The sequence below is a fragment of the Rattus norvegicus genome, chromosome 1, assembly GCF_036323735.1.
Source record: "Rattus norvegicus strain BN/NHsdMcwi chromosome 1, GRCr8, whole genome shotgun sequence".
Lineage (NCBI taxonomy): Eukaryota > Metazoa > Chordata > Mammalia > Rodentia > Muridae > Rattus > Rattus norvegicus.
The window spans coordinates 174,507,221-174,532,188 of record NC_086019.1 but is presented as its reverse complement, the minus strand read 5'-3'; the positions used below and the strand labels follow the sequence as shown (position 1 = coordinate 174,532,188).

General features: G+C 45.8%; 1 protein-coding gene across 5 annotated transcripts in view; it reads left to right on the top strand.

Annotated features, from left to right (window-relative positions):
• Positions 1 to 3,275: 3,275 nt before the first annotated feature.
• Positions 3,276 to 24,968, top strand: part of Irag1 (inositol 1,4,5-triphosphate receptor associated 1) — a 112,531-nt gene continuing 90,838 nt past the window's right edge. For 2 of the 5 annotated variants that reach the window (XM_063262927.1, XM_008759729.4), the window contains exon 1: positions 3,702 to 3,780. The gene's annotated coding sequence lies outside the window, so the exon portion shown is untranslated. Of the gene's footprint in view, positions 3,781 to 24,968 lie in introns of all 5 variants that reach the window. The other 3 variants (XM_006230047.5, XM_063262919.1, NM_001105210.1) reach the window with 3 other exon arrangements.

The window sequence follows — 24,968 nt, the reverse complement described above, 5'->3', positions numbered from 1 at the left end:
TAGTATGCCTCTATTGGCCCATTGCTTCTGTGCTGAGCGACATGATGGTCGCTGATGGGATGAGTGATGAGCTGGAGATTTTGGTAGAGTGAGGCCAAATCCCTGTGTGGCTCCAGGAACATGGATAAATATAGCCAGAGTAATTGCTTATGTTCTTTTAAGGATTAAAAGTCAGCTTTCGGGCAAGCTGTGAGGCTCCGTGACCAGGACAGCAAGGGACACAGCTCCTTTTTTAGAGCTGTGGTCAGCACTCCGTGGGCATTGCTGGATCCTAGACCTCAGTGACGCCACTGTCACATGATTTAGGGGTCACGGAGAGGGCACAGATAGACAACAGGTGTCCTTATCGCATTCTATTAGCCAGTCCTGGGTCAGGTGACCAAAGGTATTCAGTCAACACTTCTTAAACTTTTGTTGGTGTTGCTCTTGGAGACAGGGTTTCTCTATATAACAACCCTGGCTGTCCTGGAAATCACAGAGGTCCACCTGCCCCTGCTGGAATTAAAGATCAGGGCCACCACTGCTGGGCTTTAATTGTTATTTTAATCATGTGCTTTTGTATGTGTCTGTGCATGTGGGTGCAGGGGCCCTCGGAGGGTCAGAGGGGCTGTCAGATCCCCTGGAGCTGGAGTTACAGTCTGCCGTGAGCATGCAGGGACCTGCATTTGGAGTCCTCTGTCATAGCAGTGCGTGCTCGTAAGCCTCTCTGCAGCCCCTTTGTATCAGTGAGCATCGAGTGCATGAATGAAAAGAGTGCGTTTTAGTAATAACCACGGAATAAGAGCATCTACTTAACAGTAACTTCTCAATGTCAATTTTCCCATCCCAAAATACAGAACTGTGACATAAGCGCCACCACTGAGAGAAGCTGATGGAAGATTTGGGGCTCTCTACTGTTTTTATAACTTCCCGTGTGCCTGCAATTATTCCAAAATAAAAATTAAAACACACGCACACCCAAATAACCAGCATCCCTGACGTGGAGGAGGTGGTGCTGGGAGACAAACTAATGAAATCTCTGCCCAGAGCAATGCCTTTTGCATTATTCCGTATTATTACTGCGATTATTGAATGTGTGCACCTGACTTAATTCCCGTGGCCCAAGACTTTAAATGCACAACCAAGATACAGTGGATACAGTAGTTAGTCTTTATTTTATTTCACTTTTATTTTGTGTGTGTGCACATATGTGGGCATGTGCATGACCTGGTGGGCATGAAGAGGTCAGAGGTCAGCTTGTTGGAGTCAGTTCTCCATCGGGGTCCTGGGAATTGAATTTAGGTGGCCAGCCTTGCTAGCAGGCACCTTTACCCTTGGCCCATCCCACTAGCCCCACATTCCTTTCCCATGGATAAAGTTCTACTCTTACTGGCTTGTGTGACAGCTTTTGTATGCACACACACACACACACACACACACACACACACACACTTGTGAGTGTGGGTATACCTGAATGGACATAAGTGTCTTTGAATGTATGTATACACTTTCCCCACCCACGTGGCAGAAGTTGCTCTCTTAGATATCTCCCCATGTACTAATGCATCTTAGAGCAGTGGTTCTCAACCTTCCCAAAGCTGTGACCCTTCAATACGGTCCCACATGCTGAAGTGACCCACAACCATGAAATCATTTCATTGCTACTTCATAACTGTAATTTTGCTACTGTTATGAATGGTAATGTAAATCTATGATATATAGGATGTCTGATATGCAAACCCAGTGGGGCCACGACCCATGGAATGAGAACCACTGCCTTAGCGGTTTTCCCATCACTACAGCAAGAGCTCCCTCCTTCTGTGTTATGGCTGCACCCATCTTCTTTTATGGCCCCCAAGTAGCGGACATTTATGTCATTCCTAATCCCCTTGCTTTTATAAACATTGCTGCAATGAGTAATCATGTTCATCAGTCATTTCCCAAGTGTGGGAGTTGTTTGTGAAATAAATTCCTAGAAGTAGAACTGGGTCGAAGGGCACGAGGCTTATAACCTCGTCAGTGCTCATGTGTCCTCTATAGACTTTGCTCCACTTTGCAGTCACCAAGCAATGTTTTGTAAAATGCTTGTAATTGAAGTGAGTTTTAAAAAGTCACTTGGTGACTGCTTTGCGAGTCTAGTGAAAGCTTTGGGCCTCTACCAAGAGAAACATGAACCAAGTGCTGGCTCAGAGACTTACCAAGGCCATCCGTGACCCCTGGGTTTAGAGCCATGGTGGAGGGGTGGTAGATGGCAAGGAGGAAGAAGTTGTAGATGGAACCACCTCAGCTCACGTCTAGGCCCGGCACTCAAGTTGCAGAGCATCTGAACTGAAGGGGTTCTATTTCTTTAAGCCTCGATTTCTTTTTTTAAAAGAAAAATGCAATGTTTCTGTTTGATACGACACTTGTGAGATACTTGTTTTCTGGAAACGAATCCAATGTACTGCTAGGAATAATAATGGGTGTTTACTCAGAGGTTTACACACATGCAAGTGTGTGTATACACTCACATGCACACAGGACTAACAAGTGATGGCCACTGTGGAGTTCTCAGGTTTAGCAAGTAAAAATGCCCAGTTTCATTTGAACTTCAAATGAGCAACATACAATCTTGTGGCACAAGAATGTATTTGGGGGCGTCCTTATATGGAAATAATTGTATTTCATTTGAGATTTTTTTTTTTTGGTTCTTTTTTTCGGAGCTGGGGACTGAACCCAGGGCCTTGCGCTTCCTAGGCAAGCGCTCTACCACTGAGCTAAATCCCCAACCCCTCATTTGAGATTTTAATTTGAGTATCTGGTTGTCTAGCCACCCCTCCCAAGGGCTTCCCGGTTGGTGTGTCTAACTGCAGAAGGGGCTGTGGGGACCCCATGTGGTTGTGTTAGGGTTGACAGCCTTGGGCACTGTATCTGAGGACGGTGAGGACAGGGTGTGGACTTCCACCCTTCCTCACCTGCCTTGAAGTTATTCAGGGCTGGACACTCTTCTTCGCCTTTCCAGTACCTATGAGACCCTGATCACAGTGTCCTGATTTTTCACTATTGTCCCACTTCAGAGATGAATAGACTGAGGCTTGCCATGTTATGGCTCTGAGACTGTTAAGCGGAGGAAGTGGGACTGACCCCTGGGGCTGCTGCCAGACCTGGACTTAGTTGATCCCCTCCACCATGCCCTGTTCTCTCTGGCAATCCCGAGGGTTTAAGATGGGAGCAGCCTCCGCCTCCAAATCCCTGGGACAGAAAACATTCCCAGCTTCTCCTGGCAGCGAGCCAGGATCTTATCTGGGCTCACACGCTTGCTGGACACTCAGGGGTGGGAGGCTAGTCTTCAGATGTCCCCTTCCTCCCCCTCTGGCAAAGACAGAGTCCAGCATCTTCAACTGCCCCCCAAGGCACTCATCAGCTATGGGGGTGCGCCTGCAAAAGCCCAGGGTTAGGGGCTACTATTCAGGCCCAACTTTCCTTGAACCCTGAGGCTGGCTGGAAGGCATCTCCTGCTTTTAGCCCAGAGGCAGGCTGCAGTGGGCCCTGGTGGAACACTGTTTCCCAGTCCCAGCCCCTCATCCAGCCCCTCTCTGAGGAGGAGGCAGGCAGCAGGGCTCTGCAGCCAGAGCTTTGCAGCTTGGAGCTCTGGAGCCAGATGTAACATTGACCTTAAATGGTAAAAGCTCCCCAGAGTGAAGAGAGGCTGGCCGGGGAGGAAAGAGGAATAACTCAGTTTTAGGTAAGTCATCGCTATTGCCTAGAATAACCTGCCTCTTCAGCCCGAGGAAAGCAGAGAGGCGCCTCTCCTCCTTAAAGGTACAGGGCACTGGGATGGGGGCACTTAACTTTAAGTTGCAGGGGAGGTGGCCTAGTTGGGTGATATTTTAGCCGAGGCTTTTTATTGTTGCTGTCTTAAGTTTTAAATAAGAAACGAAACGCTCGATCCTCACTAAATCCTGCCCCTTCTACTTGCTGTTGGAAAGCATGCACAGTTTTGGGTAAAGATGTGACTGCTCACTAAGCCCCTTACTCCTGACTTTCCTGCAGGATCCTTTGAGACAGTAGAGCAGTAGAGAAATGCCAGAGCTGTGCAAGACAGGCAGGGCGGCCTTTCTTCCCTGGGGTTTCCTGTGTCTCTCCCTCCTTCCTTCTCAAGTCTTGTGTGTGCGAACCCCTTTTTGTCCGGCCATCTTCATCATTGACTCTTGTCCATTTCTATGCTTGACCTTCCTGACCTGGGCTCTGGACACAGTCCCTGTTTCTATCTCTGCCCTCATCTCTCTTTTTGTATCTATCCCCTGGCCCACCACATCGTGTGCCCTGTCACAGTTCTGTCTCTGTCTGTCTCTCTGTTTCTCTGTGTCTCTCTGTGTCTCTGTCTCTGTCTCTGTCTCTGTCTGTGTGTGTGTGTGTGTGTGTGTGTGTGTGTGTGTGTGTGTGTGGTGTTGTGCGTGTGTGTCTGAGCCTGTGTCCTACCCTGTACCTCTCCAGAGGTCATTGGAAGCTATTCCCAGAGTGAGTGGCACTCAGGCAGGTTTTCTCAAAGAGAAGGGAGCAGAGCAAGGCTCAGGAGAAGCCCAGCTGCAGGCCGCCTCCTGTGCAGTAAACAGTTGTAAAAGCTGGAGAGGCCTCACAGTCTGCATAAACAGCAGCATGGCCCTGGGACCCCTGGCTGGCGCTCCTTCCTCCACAAGTGACAGCTGCTGCTCTTAACACTCTTCAGGCAGCCCTCGGGTGGCAGAGAAAGCAAGGCAACCCTGAACTTGGCTGAGCTGTATTCTGCATGGAGGGAGAGAGAGCTGCTAGGGCTGGCAGGCTGGAGTACAAGTGAGGCAGGCTCTGGGAGGAAGGGCCTCTCCCTCAACAAGAGGTGACCCACTCTAGCTAGCGGGGCACGTGCCATCACTCCTCATTTCAACGACTCACCTACGTCACACAAGAAGGGCCAGAGCTAGGATTGGAAAATATGTCTATGCGGGTCCCCACCTGACAACTGTGAGTACCTCCAGTAGTGGCCTCTGGTTTTCAGCTAAGTGATAAAGCAGTTGTCACTGTTATATTTGGTTCATATTTCAGGTGCATGCGTGCGTGTGTGCATATGTGTGTGCGTGTGTGTGGGAGATGGCTGTTTGTGTTCAAGCCCATGTCTCTTTCTATATCTGTGGTGGCCAGTCATTTCCACGCACCCTTTATGACTCTTTTGGAAGGAAAACTGCAAATTGCCACAACATGAACAAGACATTGCCCATCGATGTATTTTCTGAGCCACAGAGAAGTTGTACAGCTGATTAGACCTCAGTTGGCCGTCTCTAGGGGTACTGCTCTTGACACTCCCCATCCCCCACACACCCATGCCCTCTTCACCTCTGCTGGGCCCTGTTTCTGAGAGGATGGTGGTAAGAGCACAGACACTCCTCATGCTATGCCTGGAGCTGTGACACGAAGTGTCACATGACTCTACAGCATAGGGGTCCCTCAGCTTTACAGGTGGGGCACTTGGGCTAGAAGGTGTTTAGCACCACACAGCGACCCAGCATCTTAGGTAGATTAAGAGTCAATGATTCCCAGTTCCCAGTAGCCCCCGGGGCTCTTAGTTAGGGATAAGGCATTCTGGGAGTCAGGGGAGGAAACTGGATTGTTTACACAATGAATGGGCTTCAGCCAGAAGGCTGAAGTCTGTAAAAGGAGTCCACACTGTGTGTCCCATACCCCAAATGATGCCAGGAGACTACTGTGTTCAGAGTCAATCATTTTTGGGTGAATGAACAGATGCAACACTTCTAAGCTTTGTCTTGGTTAAAAGGACTCAGGTTTATTGAGCACTTGCTTCTGCTGGCCAGAATCTTGCTGTCTGGCTTAAAGGATGCTGCATGGGGAGGTGCTGACTATATAGCTCTTCTTGCTTTTTCAACCGAGTAGCCCTGACAGGGTCACTCACTGGGCTGGACAGCCATCTTCAGTGTGGGGTGACAGTTTGTTTAATGCCCAGGGTCCAGGTAGAGAAATAGTAACTGCCCTTGCACCTTGGGGAGCTGAGTCAGAGCAGGGAGGGTCTGGGATAGTAAGTGCACAGGAAAAGAGGAGAAAAGGAAGTGAACTGAGTTGCTGTGTGCTCAGACCTCATCCCCACATGCTCTTCAATTCAATAATTATCTACAACTCAGGATGCTGTACCTTAGAGACACACAGCTGCTGCTCCTAGTGAGTTCCAGTGCAGGCCGGTTCTCTCCAGGACAGGACAACTTCTGCAGTAGATGTCATCCTACCTGTAGCTAGTAACTCAAGTCTCAGGAGTAGTTATCGAGTACTGCTGTCCAAAGGAGGACTCAAGAAGAGAGGAGAAATCAAGAAGAAGAGCCATCCTACCAGCCCAGGTCAGTCTCACATGATGGACCTTTGGACCTGGCACCTGAGGAGAGCAAACTCCTGCCTGTGACCTTGGGCTGTGACCTTGAGCAAATCTTGCCTTCCCTGCCAGGGACTTCTCTAGGGGAGATAGAAAGCAAGTGGCAGGAAAGTTTATCCAGCCAGTGACAGATGCAAAAAGGTGTGCTAAGACTGCACTTGGGCACAAGATTGGACCCTTCTACATTCCATCATGGATTAGGAAGGGGTTCACGAAGCCCCACCCCTCCCTGAGGAGCTATTGACAGTTAATGGTAACCTGGTGTCATTTCTTCATTGGTGTAGCCATTAAGGTGCTTATACTTTAGGAAGTAACCCCTTACCCATGCTCACAGAGACTCAGTGAGTCAAAAAATAAACAATTAAAAAGGTACAGAAGATGAAGACTAATGGAGGAGAGGGAGGAGCAGGAATTAGGGGTGGGAACAAGAGAGAGTACTGAGGGTGAATTTGGTGACAATGCATTATGTATGAAACTGTCAAGACAATGCTAAACTCAACCAAATGTCTTTTCAATAACAACATGATTAAATAACATAATTATAGCTGTTACTACAAAAGGAACTGGTCTTAATCAGCACTGGTTACTTATTATTTTCCTTTATTTATAATTTTTATTCGGTTATTTTCCAGTAGTAAAAGTACTCTTTGCTCCTACTAAACTTTCTTGGGGAAATATAGAAACGAATATAAAAAAAAATAAACTCAGAAGTAATTATAAAGAGAAGAACCACTTCAGAATTTCATCATTCAGAGACAGGTATTGCTAATATTATGGTAGATTTATTACTTATACCTTTATCGTGTAAATACTGACCAGGCCAGATTCTGCTTAGCTTGAGAACATGTGCAATTGGCCATATTTTGAGAGAGACATCTATACGCTCCTCTCTGTCCTTCTCCTCTCCGCCATTTTCTTTCTTCTGAGATGAGGTCTTAGGTAGTTCAGACTGGTCTCAAACTCAACAAGTAGCTGAAGATGGTCTTGAACTTCTGATCTTGTGCCTCTGTACCCACTACTCTTAGTAAATGTGTTGCAGCTTATGAAGCTTAGGGTTCAGTGTGTTCTGGGTGTCATAGTTATTTTTGTCAAGTTGACACAAACCTAAGACTACCTGGGAGGAAGGAACCTCAACTAAGAAATTGTTCCTACCAGATTGGCCCATGGCCATGCCTGTGGGAGCATTTTCTTAATGGATGATTGATGTGGAAGGGCCCGGGCTATATAAGAAAGGTAGCTGAACAAGCCACGGGAGGCAAGCTGGTAAGCAATATTCCTCTGTGGTTTCTGCATGGAGCTCTTGCCTTGAGTTCCCATCTTGCCTTCTCTCTCCCCATGTTGCTTTTGTTCATGGTTTTACCTCAGCAACAGAGAACAAACTTGAATACTAGGCAAGCAGCCTAGCAACTGAGCTACAGTCTAGCCCTATAGAGTCTTTATATTGTTCTATATTTTTATAAAGCTAAGACCTTGACTGGCCTTGTAAGTCTAATTGTTTTTAGTTGTACATCCCACTGTGGTCTTCTGTCTGCGCGATGTTGATGATTCTTCAAGCACGATGGTTTTGCAGTGGATTCACCACGTGGAGTCATGTTAGCTGTGGACGTTCTTGTTAGGCCTGTTAATCGGCCTTCCTGTTGGTGGTGTTTGCAGTGTGGGTTTCCCTCGAGGATTATCTGAGGGACACACATGATATGGTGGCTCTTCCACGTTTGCAGCATGTGTAGTTCTCAGAGGTGGATATGTACTGTGTGGCCTGATGTCTGTCAGTGGGACACTGGCCAGCTTTACATACAGGGAATCACACAGATCTATTTCTACGTCCTCTCTGTCATTTGTACCCAAGGAGGAATTCTGTATTTGAAGACCAACGTCTGGGAATGAGAATTGCTAAAACCAGGACAGGCCTGGGCAGATTGGGAAGCCCAGTGTGACTTTAAGAGCTTTCTTACACTTCCTTGTCTCTCTTCTTGGTAAAACGAAAGCAGGTCTTGGTGCAGAATCTTTGGCGAGCAATAGTTGGAATATAATAATTTGTTTTGATTGTGTTTATAGTTCTCTGTGCTAACTGGTGCTGACTTTTGTCACTTTAGATAGAACTTAGATTTCCCTTTTAAATACGTGCAATGGTGGTTGCTGGCACTGAACATCCAGCTGTGTGCTGGGTGGCGGCCTGCGCTTCACAGAGGTGGCTCATGAAGCTATCATGGCAACCCCTCCAGGCAGCTGCCACTTTTGTCTTCAGCATACAGATGAGGCACAGAGAGAGAAGAGCAAGGAACTTGCCCAACAACACGAATTTAGTAAATGGTAGAGCCTAGATTTCAACCTTGGTTCACGGCTCATAAATGAAAGCATATGAAGTAAATAGATGAATAGGCAGGCAAAACTGATCAGGGTCATGTGCACAGGCCTATTAGCCTATAGCTTGTGGAACAATGGGTAACAGTACTGGTAGTGTGGCAGGAGCTCATCCCTGTGAGGAATAAGCATGCACACTGCTCACAGCCTACCGTGTGTGTTGGCGGAGGTTGAGGGGCTGGAGTTTCTAGAGTGGCCTCCCTTGTGTAGGGACACACAGGCTGTAGCCACTTGCTGACACACTAAACAGTAGAAGTTTCCAGAGGCTCAATGGAGGCAGTCAAAAGTACCAAGTACACTGAGATCAAAGCCCAGCTCCACAGGTTGCCTTGTGCCCTTAGGCAAAAGGCCTGACCTTTCTCTTCTCCATCCTATAATTTTATCAGTAGGGCTGCTCAAAGGGTCATTATGAAGGGAAATGGGATATTTATCGGAACCATTGCACATGTAAAGCCCTCTTTTAAACCATCATGATTAGACCTGAGGAAAGGGCTCAGGTAAAGCGCTTGCGGTACAAGTGTGAGGATTTGAGTTCAGATCCTCAGTTTGAGGATGTAATCCATCAGGTTGGAGAGCATGGCCACAGGGGCAGCTGAGACTGTGGCAGGGTGAGTTGCTTGCTCACTGGGCAGATCAGGAAGCACAGGAGGAAGAATCTGGTATTCAGTTGGCTTTCTCCCTTCTCCCTTGTGTTTAGTCTAGAGCTCAGTCCACAGGTACTGCCCATATTTGGAGTGGGTCTTCTCTCTGGAAATGCCCTCACAGACATATCCAGAGGCATGCCTCACCAATGGCCTAGATGTTTCTGAACCCAGTCAAGTTGACAATGAAGAACAATTGTCACCAAGTTAGACATTGTGGCGGTCATGACTGTGACTTTCATGATAACTATGACACATAATACCACCATTGGGAAATAGTTATGAAATAATAAGGAAGTTCATTTTTTTCTATTTTAAAAATAAAAATAGAAAATAGTTTCCAAGGTTTTTTTCCCCTATGTTCTGTTGGGCTATCCTGAATTTTTGTTTATTTGCTTGTTTGCTTGTTTTGCTTATTTTGGAGACAAGATCTTGTTATGTAGCCCAGGCTGGCCTTCATGATTCTCTTGCCTAATCACCCAAATGCTGGGATTGCCTGCATGCACCTGATCCATAGACCTGGCATGTCTTGTATTTCACAGGCCTAGCCTTCCCAGGCTCCAGTGATTCCTAGTCTCTACATTTTCAGAAGAAAGATCTTGAATGATTCAGTATGAGATCAGCAGTGATAGTCAATGGTCAAGGTCAAGGAACAGAATGTGATTATGGTTATATCAATGGTTCTCAACCTATGGGTCCTGACCCCTTCAGGGGGTTGAACATAGGGTTTGCATATCAGATATCTTGCACATCAGATATTTACATTGTGCTTTATAACAGTAGCAAAAATTACAGTTATGAAGTAGCAACAAAATAATTTTGTGGTTGGTGGTCACCACAACATGAGGAACTGTATTAAAGGGTCACAGCATTAGGAAGGTTGAGACCAACTGCCTTATATGCAAGGTTTCCTCAAGAAGGGCAAACTGCTAAAATCAACAGTGTCTTCAAAAGAAGTTTTGACTTGTTAACTTGAAGTGACCTTTCTAATGTGGAGTGGCCTTTCTGCCCCATTGCATACCCAGAGAATGGTATTCATCACGTGTGAGAGTTTTGCCTTTACTCACTGGACAGCAACCTTACTTCCTTGTTCCTTGCCCTGTATGGCCAACATATACAACACAGGCCGTCTAGGACTTTCCCTGACTTGGTGGGCAGACTATTTCCCAGTTCTGCTGGGCTCAGCAAAGGAAAACAGGTATGGGAGGTGGTGGGTTTCAAGGATTTCATGTCTTAGACCTAGAGATGCTTGGCAAATTGTCCATAGACCAGCATTTCTACAGTTTGGAAGGCACCAAAGTCATTTGTGCACACAAAGCACCTTCCCAGAGTTCAGAGAGGAAGAATCCATTTGCTGAAGTCTATAGTGGGGTGTGTGTGTGTGTGTGTGTGTGTGTGTGTGTGTGTGTGTGTGTGTGAACAAGAACAACAACAACATGTTTGTTGTTATTATTGCTATAATAGCCAGCATTTGTTGAGTGTCAGCTAAATACTATATACGATATAGGCCAACACTTGTTGAGTGTTTGGTGCATTATCTATATTATTTCAAATTTTTGCTCTCTGTTATCTCCCTTCTTTTTAAGAAAATTGAGCTAGGATCACACAGGTATTAGCGCCAAGCCACATCGTCCTTGGTTGCTAAGTGCACACAGCACATTGGGGGATAAAAATTTCTAATCCCAGCAGTTGGGAGGCAGAGGCAGGCAGATCTCTATGAGTTTGAGGCCAGCTTGGGGTTGCGTAGTGATTTCCAAGACAACTCCAAAGCAAGGTGTTACCTTGTCTGTATAGAGAAAGCAAGAGCAGTAAATAGCGAGGGCAAGGGGAGGGTGGAATTTACACTCGGGAGTTGACCAGGCCAGGAGGGAAGTATAGGCTGAGTTAGCAAGGTGTCAAAAAGGTTAGCCCAAGGGGTTGGAGAGATGACTCAGAGGTTAAGAGAATTTGCAGCTCTCGGAAAAGGCATGGGTTTTCCCCCTCGCACTCTAATGGCAACTCAAAACCATTTGTAACTCCAGTTTCAGGGTATCCAACACTCTTCTGGTCTTCATGGGCACTGCATGCGTACAGTGCACCTACTTACATGCTGACAAACACTTAGATCCATAGTAATAAACATAAACAAAAAAGGTCTGCTCATTGTGCATTTCCAGAGAGGTCTAAGGGAGGGTAGTATTGTGGCAGGGTTTTCATGGGTCCACAGCAGGCAGAGCATGACTAGATGAGAAGACCCTCACAGGTTTGAAGACAGTGAAGGTTGTTCAATACCCACTCCTGGTGTGCCATGTCCTGAGAAGAAAGGGAGCTAACACACAAGGGGCAAGCCGTCCCTGCTTCTGAGCCTGACTCATGCTGTGCCCATGGGCAGACTGTCTCGTTTTTCCCAGAGGCTCGATTCCTCACCGTAAATTGTTTATTCTGCAAGGCCTAGGGATCTACCCAACAGTTGCATGATTAAGGCCATCCCAGGGCAATAATTGTGACAGACATTGTGTGGATGACAAGGAGGGGCCTTGCAGGTGTGTTTAAGAGCCAGCTGTTATGACTCACCCTCTGAAAGGCCCTGCAGTGCCCCTGGGGACAGCTGGGCTGGCATCAGTCTGTGCTTAAGAAAACATTTACTGTTGGAGAAATGCCTGTCTCCCATCATTTTGTTAACAAGAAGCTTGATTCATGCTTAAGTTTAGACATTCGCCTCGCAGATCAGAGCTGATGGTCTTGTTTTCATCCTTAGCAGAGCTGTGATAGCCTGGTCCCTTTCCTCAGTTGTTCTAGGCTCTCTGACTCTGGGAGCAGGAGAGTACTCATAGACCCTGGAGGTCAGTTCCTGGGAAGGGATGGACCTTGTAGACATCAGAATTGGGAGGAATCCAGCAGGCCTTGGGCACACCTTCAGAGTTCTCAAAGTGGAGGAGAATTTTCGAATTCAGAAAGACCCAGAGACTGCAGCCAACACCCACCCACACAGCATTTGCTTTGATGCTTTCTCCTATATTCGCCCGGTGATGGTGACCATAGAACCTGTACCAGTGTGACTTCTCAGGAATTCCCCAGAGTTCAGTTTTAGCCATGATTAGGTGACATAACCAAACTCTGTCTGCAGGCCCTCATTGGCATCCTGTCGACCCCAGGAACTTTGGTCTTCTCGGCTCTCTTCCTCCTTCAGGAAAATATTTACAGGCCAGGAATGTGGCTCAGTTGGTTGAATGTTTGCTTACCATGCACAGAGCCCTGCGTTCCACCCCATAAAACGGGGAGTGATGGCCCACATCTGGACTCAGCACTTGAGAGGTGGAGGAAGAGGTTCAGGAGTCTAAGGTCGTCCTCGGCTAAAGAGACTAAATAATAAACCCAAACTTAAAGTGTTATTTTCTAGGCTGGTGGGAAGATAAACATCCACTGAAACATTCTTTGACCTAAAAGTCCGTTTTTTTTCCTTCTGATTTTGGAATCCTAGTGCTTTTGTGGGTTCTTGGCCCTGGTCCCTCTGTATCTGATGGGGAAGTTAGTGCTGTCCACATTACCTGGTTACCTTGAATACATCTGGAGACTGTGATGCCTGGAATTGAGGGACAGCTGCAGAATCCTGAGGGCTGCCACACACGTACAACTCCACACTCTGAACCTTCACCAGGCCTTGGCCACAGTCTATAAATCTGTCCCCTGGCACACTGAGAATGGCTGGATCCTAGGAAACACATTGTTTCCCTCAGACCTTAGCAAGTCCAGGATGGACTCTTGGGAGGTATCTCAGTCAGTAAAGTTCTTGCTATGTAAACTCGGGGATATAAGTTGGATCCCCAGAACCTACACAAAGCTAGGTATGGCGGTATATGCTTGTAATACCAGCACCAGGAGGGGAGACAGATAAATCCTTTGGCCTCATTGGATACCCAACCTAGACCTACTTGGTTAGTTCCAACAAGAGACCCTGTCTTAAACAAAGAAAAAAGCAAGGTGAAAATGCCTCCTGACTCTGGACTTCACGTACACAGGCACACAGTCCAGCATGGCAGGTGTATCCACTATTCAAAACTCATGTAAATGCTAACATTCCTGGATAACTGTGCACTCTCCTCCTCTGTGCCATCCCCCAGGGACAAGTGAGACAAAGGGTTGTAAATCATCTTCTGGGTCACTGCCCCCGCTTTTTATTTTTTACTTTTTCTGAGACACCAGTGTTCTGGAGCCATCTCTACAGGAAGCCAGCCCTCAGCCCAGGAGTGAAACAGATATACTTACAACCCCAAGTGACTAGTCTTACAGGCACCCTTCTCTCTCACCTCCGGACTTATGTTTAACAGGGGACGCTTTGCCTAGGAAAAAAAATGGCTTGACCAAATAAGGCTGGAAGACGCTAAGTTCTGTCATACTTTTCTGGATATTTACCTTGCGCATTTGTGCCCTAAGTGCTCGGAGATGCCGTGCAGAGCAGGAGCCGATTGTGTGCCAAGATCCCCAATGGTGAGCACTTTCTTCTCAGAGCCCTTCCCTTCACTTAGACATGCTCAGGAACGGCTGGCCTCGTGTTTGTGCCGTGCTTGAATGGTGTGGGGTAGATTGCCAAATATCTACAGGGTCCTCAGCTCTTGCAGAACCACCACCAAAGGCCAGCTCATCTCCAATGCCTGGGAAACAGATGGTGGGTGAGAAAGGGGAAAACAGGCTCTGAGGTCCCCGTAGGATCCCATTGCCTGTGACTCTGGAAACATCATGGAGCCTCCTTCCTCTCATAGGAAGCTTGGATGTCTCAAGACCTGGGGCAGGCCTCCTGTGAGCAGGGAAGGTTGGCACTGCATCCTGTCATCTCTTGCCTGTCTTATTTTTTGTTACTTCCTGTTCCCATGTGGCTATGGGAGCCTCTAGTACACAGGATAGCATGGCTCCATCACTTTGGTTTGGAGGCCACCAGGATTCCTTAGTCCAAGAGCTGATTTCTCCTTGAGAATGGAGGAGACACTCCTGTGACCAACGAGAGACCAAGGAGGGAATCCATAGAGCGTTGACTGAGCTGTGGGTTACGTTAGGCTCACCTCGGTGGAAAGATGAGAAGAGGCCACCCAGCTAGGACTCTAGACAGTAGTGGGATACCCAGGAAAGGCACACGATATTTCCCAGCAAATGGGCAGAATCTGCCCTAGGAGAAATGAGATGCCATCCAGGCCTAGTGCTGTAAGGCTGTAACCTTAGCTATTGGCTGTGAATCTAGGGTCAGCCTGGGCAACTTAGTGAGATCCTGACTTAAAATTAAAACGCTGAAAATGCGTCAGGGATATAGTTTGGCGACAGAGCACTTGCCTAGCATGTCCAGAGCTCCTGATTGCGTCTTCAGTACAGCAGAATAAAATTTAAAAAAATTTAGTTTTGTGGCAGTGTTCACAGAAGCCTGGCCAGGCCTGACCATCACCCAGCAGGGGCTGAATCTAAACAATGATGATCCAATTTCAGAACCGATTTCAGAAAGGCAACTATTTCAAAATGACCTTGGATAGAGAGACAGATGGCCCTGTGGTGGTGTGGAAAGGTCTGGATTGGAGTGTTAGTCTTGGCAGGACCTTCATGGACATGTGGTCTTGCCAAGTCCCTTCTGCATCTATAGGACAGGCCTAACAGTATCCGCCTGGCAGTATTTTTGTATAAATATATTCAGTACTAGACAGGAAATCACTTGCACACTGGAAAGGTTCCAAACAGAAAGAGATTAAAACTCCCCTTCAAGGAGCCACAAGGACAGAGAAATCATGATGAAATTCCACTAAGGAACCTTGGCCTCTCTTCTCACAACGTCATCTAAACAAACACTACTTGTGTTGGTGAGGACGAGAGGTAATGAGATTAAGTCACATGGCTTGGAAGTTCCACTTTCAGGCATTTAACACCTGAAAATAGGTGTTCCAACAAAGGTGGGTATAGTGATATATATATATATATATATATATATATATATATATATATATATATATAGCTAGTTCCAATAGCTAAAAGGCAGAAATAATCCACATGTCTATAAACTGATAAATCAATGAACAAAATATGAGTTGACTGATGGGATATCAGTCAACTATAGAAAGTTATGATAAATGCTACAGCACAGATGAGCTTCAAAACAGACACAAAATCTGTATACAGAAGGCAAATTAGAGCTATCTTCCAACTCTCAGAATATATCTCTTAGAGAACTCCAGCCCCTGAGGGAATGTGGTTTCATTCTCGAACCTTCATTCTTAGGAATTAAGAGACAGAGAGCCACCCACAGCACTTCTCTGAGGGACCATTCATTTCTAAAAATTTATTTCCTTGTTGTCATTATCATTATTATTATTATTATTATTATTATTATTATTATTACTATCATCATCATTATCATTTTTATTAAGAGTCTCATGGAGCTCAGGTTGGCCCCGGACTCCTTATGTAGTTAAGGCTGGCCTTGAACTCCTCTTGTCTGTACTTCCAAAGTGCTAGGAGTTTCCCAGGTGGGTGTTCCTGCTCTCCTAAGCCATGTGCCAGGTTAAAGGTCTCCAATTCAGCAACAGCAAGTGGAAGGTACAACTTGAGAATTTCCTACTTGGGAGGCAGCTTGGCCAATGCAGGGCAGAGAGGGACCAGGCAGAATGGGGATAAACCAGGAGAGCCTAGGGCAGCTGGGATGGAAGTTAAGGTCTGACAAAGTCATGCTGGGAAAACAGGGATGGTTTAGAAATAGCGACATCATTCCCAAGGGACTGGCCCGGTTAAGGATGGAAGGCAATTTTAGATGCTCTGAGGACTATTTTTGGAGACAGAATCACATTAGTTTCCCGCTGCTTTAAATGGTAGACATTTAGGGAGCCCTGAAGGAGCTCAAAGTCTGCTCTCCACCCAGCATTGATGTTGTATGCTCGGAATCTGCAGGCCCTTGTCTATGCCCTTCCTCCCCAGACTGTTTCTCTGTGCTACCCAGCACTGGAAACACTCAACGCTAACTTCTCCAGTCTGCCATCTTGGGAAATGACAAAGCCAATTCAGGCACACGGGCAGCTTGGGTTCTGGCTAAACCTAGAGTTTGGGGGAAAAAAGAGATCAGAACCCAAACATCCAGAAACTTCTCTGGCCTTGTTTCCCGGCTGAGTTGTGAGGAAGCTAACACTGTGTGGAGATCACAGCTACCCTTCCTACTGAACTTAATGTTTTTTCAGGTATCCATCAGCAGCAGGAGAGCCTTAACAGAGGGAGTCAGTGGAACAGATGATGTCCTCACTGTGATGGATACACCGGGAGGGGGTGAGCAGGGAGGTGGTCAGAACATCTCTGGGAAGTTCTCAGCTGAAATCCCAGAGGAATGGCTCATGAGCTTGGAATAGCTCACAGTCCTGCTTCCCCAAGTCTCTCCCTACTGATGAAGACAAAACAGGTTTAGGAATCTCTGACTATGTAGTAAATCCTGCCTCTGTTTGACTTCAAGAAGTGAACTTTGAGACGTAAGCCCCGTTTGTGCTGTGCTCATAAAGCGCAACTTTGTGAATGCCTTTGCTGGCAGAATTCCAAGTTTATCCCATGAGAAAAGGTATATACCCAACCCCTGCCCCGAAAAGTCCTATTCTGAAACTGACATGTGTGTGCTCACGTGTGTGCATTTGCGCACACGTGCGTGTGTGTGCATTTGTGTGTGTGTGTATGTGAATGTGTGCATGTGCGTGTGTGTGTGTGTGTGTGGGTGCATTTGTGTGTGTGTACATGTACGTGTGTGTGTGCATTTGTGTGTGTGTATGTGAATGTGTGCATGTGTGTGTGTATGTGTGTGTGCATTTGTGTGTGTGTGAATGTGTGCATGTGTGTGGGTGGGTGCATTTGTGTGTGTGTGTGTGTGAATGTGTGCATGTGTGTGGGTGGGTGCATTTATGTGTGTGTGTGTGTGTGTGTGTGTGTGTGTGTGCGCGCGCGCACACGCGCTAATGCACCTGTGATCTTGTCTAGACTGTGGTATCCCAGCTTGCACTGGCCCTGCCTGTATTCACCTGTCTGCAGTAGCTTTGATAAGAACTGTCTCTTCTCCTTTCCTCTTCTTTCAGGCTCTTTCTTGGTTTCTCCTTTTACATCTTCCAACCTGACCCCCTCAGAGAAGCAAACTCCATCTCTTCTCTCACGTGTTTTTCTTGCATTACGTACACGTAAGGATTTAGGTGCCACATTACTTGAGGTCTTCTGTCTTTATGTTTTGGTTTAGTTCTGCAGTGCTGGGGGTAAACTTGGTGCCTGCACGTGGCAGCAAGCACTCGCACTGAACTTTGGCCCCAGTCCATACCTTTGATGTAAAAACTTCTCACAGAGGTAAAAATATAGGACCAGCTTGCATAGTCTCTCTCTCTCTCTCAAGTTTTTTTCTTTCTTTTTTTTTTTTTTTTTTTTTTTTTTGGTTTTCTTTTTTTCGGAGCTGGGGACCGAACTCAGGGCCTTGCGCTTGCTAGGCAAGCGCTCTACCACTGAGCTAAATCCCCAACCCCCTCTCTCAAGTTTTAGAACCAGCTTACAACACAATCCATGCATTGTCTAACTCATTGATTCAAATGACTATACTTGGTTTTTAATGCACTCAGAGTTCTGTAGTCATCGTCACAATCTAGTCTGTCAACCTCAAGAAGCCCTCTTCTTGTTAATGGCTCCTCTTCATTGCTTCTACCCCCCTGTCCTAAGCAGCCACCGTTTACTTTGTATTCCGAGATTTCACACGAATGAAGTCATACAATGTATCATTTGTGACAGGTTCCTTTCATTTAGCATAATGTTTTAAATGTTTCATCTTTTCGTTTGTTATTTTTTTATTTTAATTAATTATTAATTAATTAACTTTACATCTTGGCCACAGTCTCCCCTCCATCATCTCCTCCCAGTCTTATCCCCTACCTCTGCTTGTCCCATCCACTCTTCCTCTCTTCCTCTTCAGCAAAGGGGAGGCCTCCCATGGATATCAACCAGTCTTGGCATATCAAGTTTCAGTAAAGGGGTTGGGGATTTAGCTCAGCGGTAGAGCATTTGCCTAGCGAGCGCAAGGCCCTGGGTTCGGTCCCCAGCTCCGGAAAAAAAAGAAAAAAGAAAAAAAATTTCAAGTTTCAGTAAGTGTAGGCGCACCTTTTATTGAGGCTAGATAAGGCAGCCCAGTAAGGGGAATGGGTCCCAAAGGGAGGCAACAGAGTCAGAGATAACCACTGATTCTGCTGTTAGGAGTCCCACATAAAGACCAAGCTACTAGTTTTAATATTTTTAGTTGTGTGTGTGTGTGTGTGTGTGTGTGTGTGTGTGTGTGTGTGTGTGTACGAGTGCAGTATATGTGGAGGCCAGGTAAGGGTGTTGGATCTATCTGGAGCTGCAGTTACCGATGGTTGTGAGCTGTCTGATATGGGTGCTGGGAATCTAACTCAGGTCCTTTGCAAGAGCAGTAGATGCTCTTAACTACTGAGCCATCTCTCTAGCCCCCTGCCCTGCTCCACCTCACCCCAAATTCATAGTCTAGCATGTCCTTGTTTTAGACTGAGCAGTATTCTGCTGTACGGTTACACCATCTTTTGTTCAGCTGTTGATTACACAGTGAGCATATAGTGTGTGCCCATCCTTATGCGATTGCTGTGGACATTGTGCACGTGTTTTGTGTAGACATATATTCCCTTTCTCCTGGGTAAATTCAAGGAGTAGAACTGGTGGATCAGTGTGTTCTGTTTAATTTTTAGAAGAACTGCTAACATGCTCGCACCATTTACTGCTTCTATTAACAATATATAGGCTCTATTTTTTTATATCCTCATCAAATTTGTTAACTGGCTCTGTATTTTTGCTACTATAATGGATTTGAGTTGCTATTGCATTCTTCAAATTATTTTTTCATTGAGATTACACTTAAGCTATTTCTCTCTTCACTTTTCTCCTTCCAAACCCTCCCATATATCCTTCCTCGCTCTCTTTTAAACCCATGGCCCCTTTTTCATTGTTGTCATATATATATGTGTTTACATATATATATATATATATATATATATATATATATATATATATATGTATATTCCTAGATACATAACTACAATCTGTAATATATGATATGATGTGTACATTTTCAGGGCTGACCATTCGGTATTGGATAACTAATAGGTGTTTTCTTCCCTGGAGACTCTCCCCCATTCTCAGCATTCCTTAGTTGCCTGGTGATCTTTCCCCTCTCCACTTTGGGATGTCTATTGCTGCCATCCTTGTTTATGTTTAGGCGGCCATGTTGGTCAACCTTTAGAGGAGTAGCTTCTGACATTCCTAGGAGACACAGTCCCACAGCAAACTCCCTATTTCTCTGATTCTTGTAATCTTCCCATCCCTCTTCTGCAATGTTCCAAGACCTTTAGGTGTAGAAGTTGTTTTGTACTGTGGGACTGGGCTCTATAACTCTACTTTTTGATTGGCTGTGGTTTTCTGTAATGGTCTCTGTCTGTTGCAAAGAGAAGCTCCCTTGATGAGGGTTGAGGACCACACTGACCTGTGGGTACGAGGACAACTATGTACAATGCGGTTAGGGAGGATGCTTGGTCAGTGAAGGGGTGGTTGTAGGTTCTCTCCTCCAAGATCCATGACAGTGTCACTAGCACTTGGCTGGGTTTCCAGTACCATGATTTTCCTCTTGTCCAGTGGGCTGATATTGTGGTATTGTTGTTGTTGTTGTTGTTGTTCTGAGTTCTATTTCCTTGGTTGGTTGAGCATCTTTGATTTTTAATGTTTTTGCAGATGGTCAAAATGGATGCTTAAAAAATGTGTGTGCTGGGAATCCAGACTCAGATATTTATGCTCACACAGCAAGCACTTTTTATCCACTGAGTCATCTCTCAAGCTCTAAGTCTTAGTTGCTCATTTGTATATATTCTTTAGAGAGATGATTATTTAAAAGTTTCACCCATTTAAAAATTGTGTTCTTTTTATTATTGAGAAATAATAACACTCTCATGCCAAATATCCTTTTTGAAAATATTTTTCCTATTAGGTAGAGTCTCTTCCTTGTCTCTTAACTCCCTCTCCATTCCCCAATACCATGTGAGGACACAGTAGAAACAGAGCTGCCTGTAAGCCAGGAGGCATCATTAGGACCAAACCAGACAGAGTTTGATGTTGGACTTTCAGCCCTATGGTGTAAGGAGATAAATGCCTGTTATTTTAAGATCACACACACACACACACACACACACCCCTTTAAAACACATGTGCATATACCATACAAATAAAATTAATCCTAAAAATATGTAATCTTGAATATATATAAAATTTGGGACTGGAAAGATAGTTCAGTGGCAGAGAATGCTTGCTACTCTTACAGAAGACTAGACAGAATTTGGCTATTTCTAGCACCCACATTGGGTAGCTTGTAACAGCCTATAAGTACAGCTCCAGGGAATTCAACACTCTTTTCTGGCCTATGGGGGCACACACACAAAAAACGCACACCCACACCCACACCCACCCACACACAAAATGAACCTTTTATAAAACTGGGCATGTGTGTGTGTGTGTTGTGTAGTATGTTATAGTGTGTGTGTGTGTAGTGTGCATGCCATACACCTAAGAAGAGGGTGTTGAGCGTCTTCCTCCATCACTCTTATTCTTTGAGACAGGGTCTCCATGTTGCTTTTCAAGCCCAGTGACATCCTTGTCTCCACCCTTGAGGGCTTTGGTTACAGGTGTGATCATGCCTTAAAACAAACAAATGAACAAGAGCAACAAAATGAATACGTGTGTGTGTGTGTGTGTGTGTGTGTATGTGTGTGTGTGACTCACTCCACACTCAGATAAATGCTCACTTAGCCAACACATTTACCCAACTCAGATATTCATGTTCACACAGCAAACATTTTTAACCAATTGAGCCACATCCCAAGCCCTAAAAATTATTTAAAAAAAGAAGAATAAAAGGGATGGGCAACATGGCTAAGTGTGTAACATAGGAGAGAACAGATCCCACAAAGTTGTCCTTTGACCTTCACAACAAGCCCCTCCCCACTCTAACAACAAAAACAACAAACTTTAAAAATTAAAAATAAAAAAGAAAGCAAAGGCCATCCCAAATCCTGTTGTATAAAGAGCATGATGGCGCACAACATACATGTGCATGGAGTCCTCTGCATGAACTTGAAAAGTCCTGAATTACAAAATCCCCCTCCCTCTTTGCTTCCGTTAGAGTGCGGGGTCTAGTTGGGGTTATCTAACTGTTAGCTGTTCTCTGCTCTGTGACACTTTCAATGATCTTGCTTCATCTGAGTCTGGAAATTCCCCTGGGGCCCAGAGCCATTCGCTTGCAGCTCGGGGGTCTCCCTTGCCCTTGCTTCCTTTGTCAGCTGTTAACTTTCAATTCTCTGAGCCTCTGAGTATTTTCATTGATATCTGGTTGCAAGCCCTTTTAGGAAGCAGGCAGTTACAAATCACTCACAGGCCAATCCATAAAGGTGAGCACAAGCTTCAGGAGGACTGAGTCCCTGGATAATCAAGGAGCTGCAGGCTTAGGATGTGGGTCCATGGGGAGAGGAGGAGGAGGAAGAGGGGACATTGCTTCTGAGCAATGAACCACCTGAGCCTGGATGATGAAGAATGGATGGTGGGTTTTGTCCACATGTAGCTTCTCATCAGGCCTCTGGGAAGAGCTGTGTGTTCAGGGTTCTCTGTACCTGTGGGTTTTTGTTTTTGTTTTGTTTGCTCTGTTTGTTTTTTAGCACCTTCTACTGATCTGTTTCAGAGCTACAGTGTGTTCCTTAAGCCACAGAAAGAGCCACAGGAGAAGGTTGTCATACTTGGTGGGAAGGGCTGTGATATGGCGACCACAGTGCAGCAAGGTCTCTGTCATACTGTCTGTTGTCAGGCCTTATGTCACCAGGAGATAGGGGTGTCAGGCCTCTGGCCAGCACTTGAGGAAGCTGAAAGTCTAAAAGTCATTGTATGGAATCTGAAAAGCCAAACCCCGGGGGGCTGAGGGGGGTTGCTGGCCAAGGTGGCAGTATGATTTCATACCAGGCTTGCAAATGAATGGTTGATCATCTTGCTTTGGAAAATTCTAATTCTCTTCCCTCAAGGTTTGCTCAGAAAATGTGAGCACATGGCTGGCTGAAGCTAAACAAAATGTCAATATGTAGAGGAAACTACAAGCACTGACCAGGTCGTTTATTGAAAATGAGTAAGCCAAATTGGCCATTGTCAGGACGAGAGGGGTGACTGTAACAGCCCAGCCATCCATGTGTGCTCTTGGGTGCTAGGTAGTCATTAACTTTTGCAAGGCAATCTCCAGAAGGAGGGTTTCCTTTCCTGTAGACCAGAGAAAGTAGCCCCTAGCCAAGGCCCGGGTGCTGAACTGGGTTGTGGGAAACAGTGAGCTGTGGAGTCTGAGTCTGTAGAAGGGAGAGGCATCCTCTCAACAGAGGCTGCTGAGAACCCTTGATTCACAAATGTTCTTTTTAAGATTCCCATTTATCACTGATTCCCTCAGCCTCATTCTCAGGAAAACTCCACCCATTTTCCCATAAGGGCTCTCTGGAGGTGTGTGCTCAAAGTGTATTGGAAAGGATTCCTTTCAGGACAACATTTGCTGAGCCTTAATAACACCTTAGGAGTCAGAGATACTCAGGTGAGAAACACTGAGTTTGGAGGAACACACGAGAATCTGCCAGGACAACCCTGGAATTGTTAGCCAAGTGGAGAGCATCACTCTGAAAACAAACTATGTAACTATGTTTCAAACTTTGTAACTATGTTGGAACAAGGTTGACTAACTTTTCTCCAAAAAAAATTGTAAATACAAAATTTGTTTTGTTTTGTTTTTGACTTAGATAATGTGTGCCTGAGCTAGTCAACTGTCCTTGTAGGAGGGAAGCCTACCCAATTATGTAAACGGATGTGGCTGTATCCCAATGCCCCTTGCTTATTGTGACAATCATGTTTGACACACAGCGAGTAGTTTCTTCAACTCTGCTTGTAATAACATGGGAACAACAATAACAAAAGCTACCACCCAGTAGCTGCTTTATGCTAGATCCAATGGTAGGCACACTATGTTTGATTTGCATATATTTACATACATATCTTCATAATGAATTAAGAGGACTTTGAAATTCAAGAGCAAAAGTCAAAAGTCAAGAGCTAGGAAGGGTGATGTTTATATTCACAACTAAATGATACCATAAGTAAATAGCACAGCAGACTAGAAAAGGAATCCGCCTTCCACAGGTCACCAAGGGCAAATGTCCCCTGATATGTGAGAGTTCCCGGGTCTGTAAGCCTGGGCAGACCTAATAAACCCTGCCAACGCCAGTGACTTTCCAGGTCTGGGGTACTTGGGACCCACCCTGATGGCCTACCTTTCTTTCTCAGGATGGTCCCCTGCAGGACCTCATGATTGTCCCATCTAACCCTGGCTGCAGCTTCCTGTCCAGGGCTCTTGTAACTCAGGCTTTTATAAGAGGCAGGAAATGTCCTGTGAAAATGGCCCAGCTTAACTCTGGGATTGAACTCCTTGTTGTTTACCTAACAGTTAACTGAGGTTGAGCTCTTGCAAGGATAAACAAGTGGTGGTGTGGATATGGAACAATGTGGATCTGGTTGTTAAAGACAAGACCTTTTCCGTGATGAATTGCTGAAGGCTTGGCCAAATGGACTGCCTCTCTCCCCGTGTCAATGGCTTGGGTGGTGGTTATTGTTGAGGTTCAAGCTGCAGACGCTCTGTTTGGAACAGTTCCAGAAGTCTCACTAGGGGCTACTGAACAGAACCCTGGGCTTGGGCCTGTTTGTGTCACACGCCTAGCAGTCATGCCGTTTCGGGCAGGCATGTGGAAGGTGATCAAGTCCAGTCCCTCCTCTGGAATGGAAGGGTTATGGGGGTATTCTTACAGACTAGCTCAGGATAAACCTATTGGCCATAGACCTGCTTTTCCAGCCAGGACTCTCAGGCAAGTAGCAGAGCAGAGAGGTGAGGTAAGAGTCTGGTGTCTAGAAGACCCCTGTACACCCGGATTTATAAAGCCACACTGTTTGCATGATGTGTAGCTCATTATTTTCAGTGCCCAAAAGCCAACAAAATACAGGGAAAAAAGAGAAAGCATTGTTTCTCAAAACAGGAAATGCCAGAGATAGCAACCTCAGCTCATCAGAATGTCGGAGGCTAGCCCTGGGGACGTGTTTCTCTTTGACTCTCAGCTGTGCACTTTTCCACATTGCCTTCATCCTTAAACAAGTTCATCATCTCAGCAAGGATTCAGGCTTACTCTCTCACATTATCAGTCTACAGTTAAGAGCAGAACCTCCCAGGATGCCCAGCAAAGACTTAATGTGCTGTGTGACTAGCATCTGTGATGCTATTTTTTATTTGTAAAATGGAGATACAGTCCCTTGCTGCATAGCTTCTATCTGTGAGGATCAGCGTGACATCTGAGGATGAGATTTGGTGCCTCAAAAAGAGACTATGGGTGCTGGTGATGGCTGGAACTGTGCCACATTCTCACAGAAGCTTCCAGAAAGTGAGCTGTCTGTCCTGGGTTGGACTGGGGATGACACACAAGTACAGGAAACAGAAGCTACTGTGCGGCCAGTGGAGATACCCACAGGTGCTT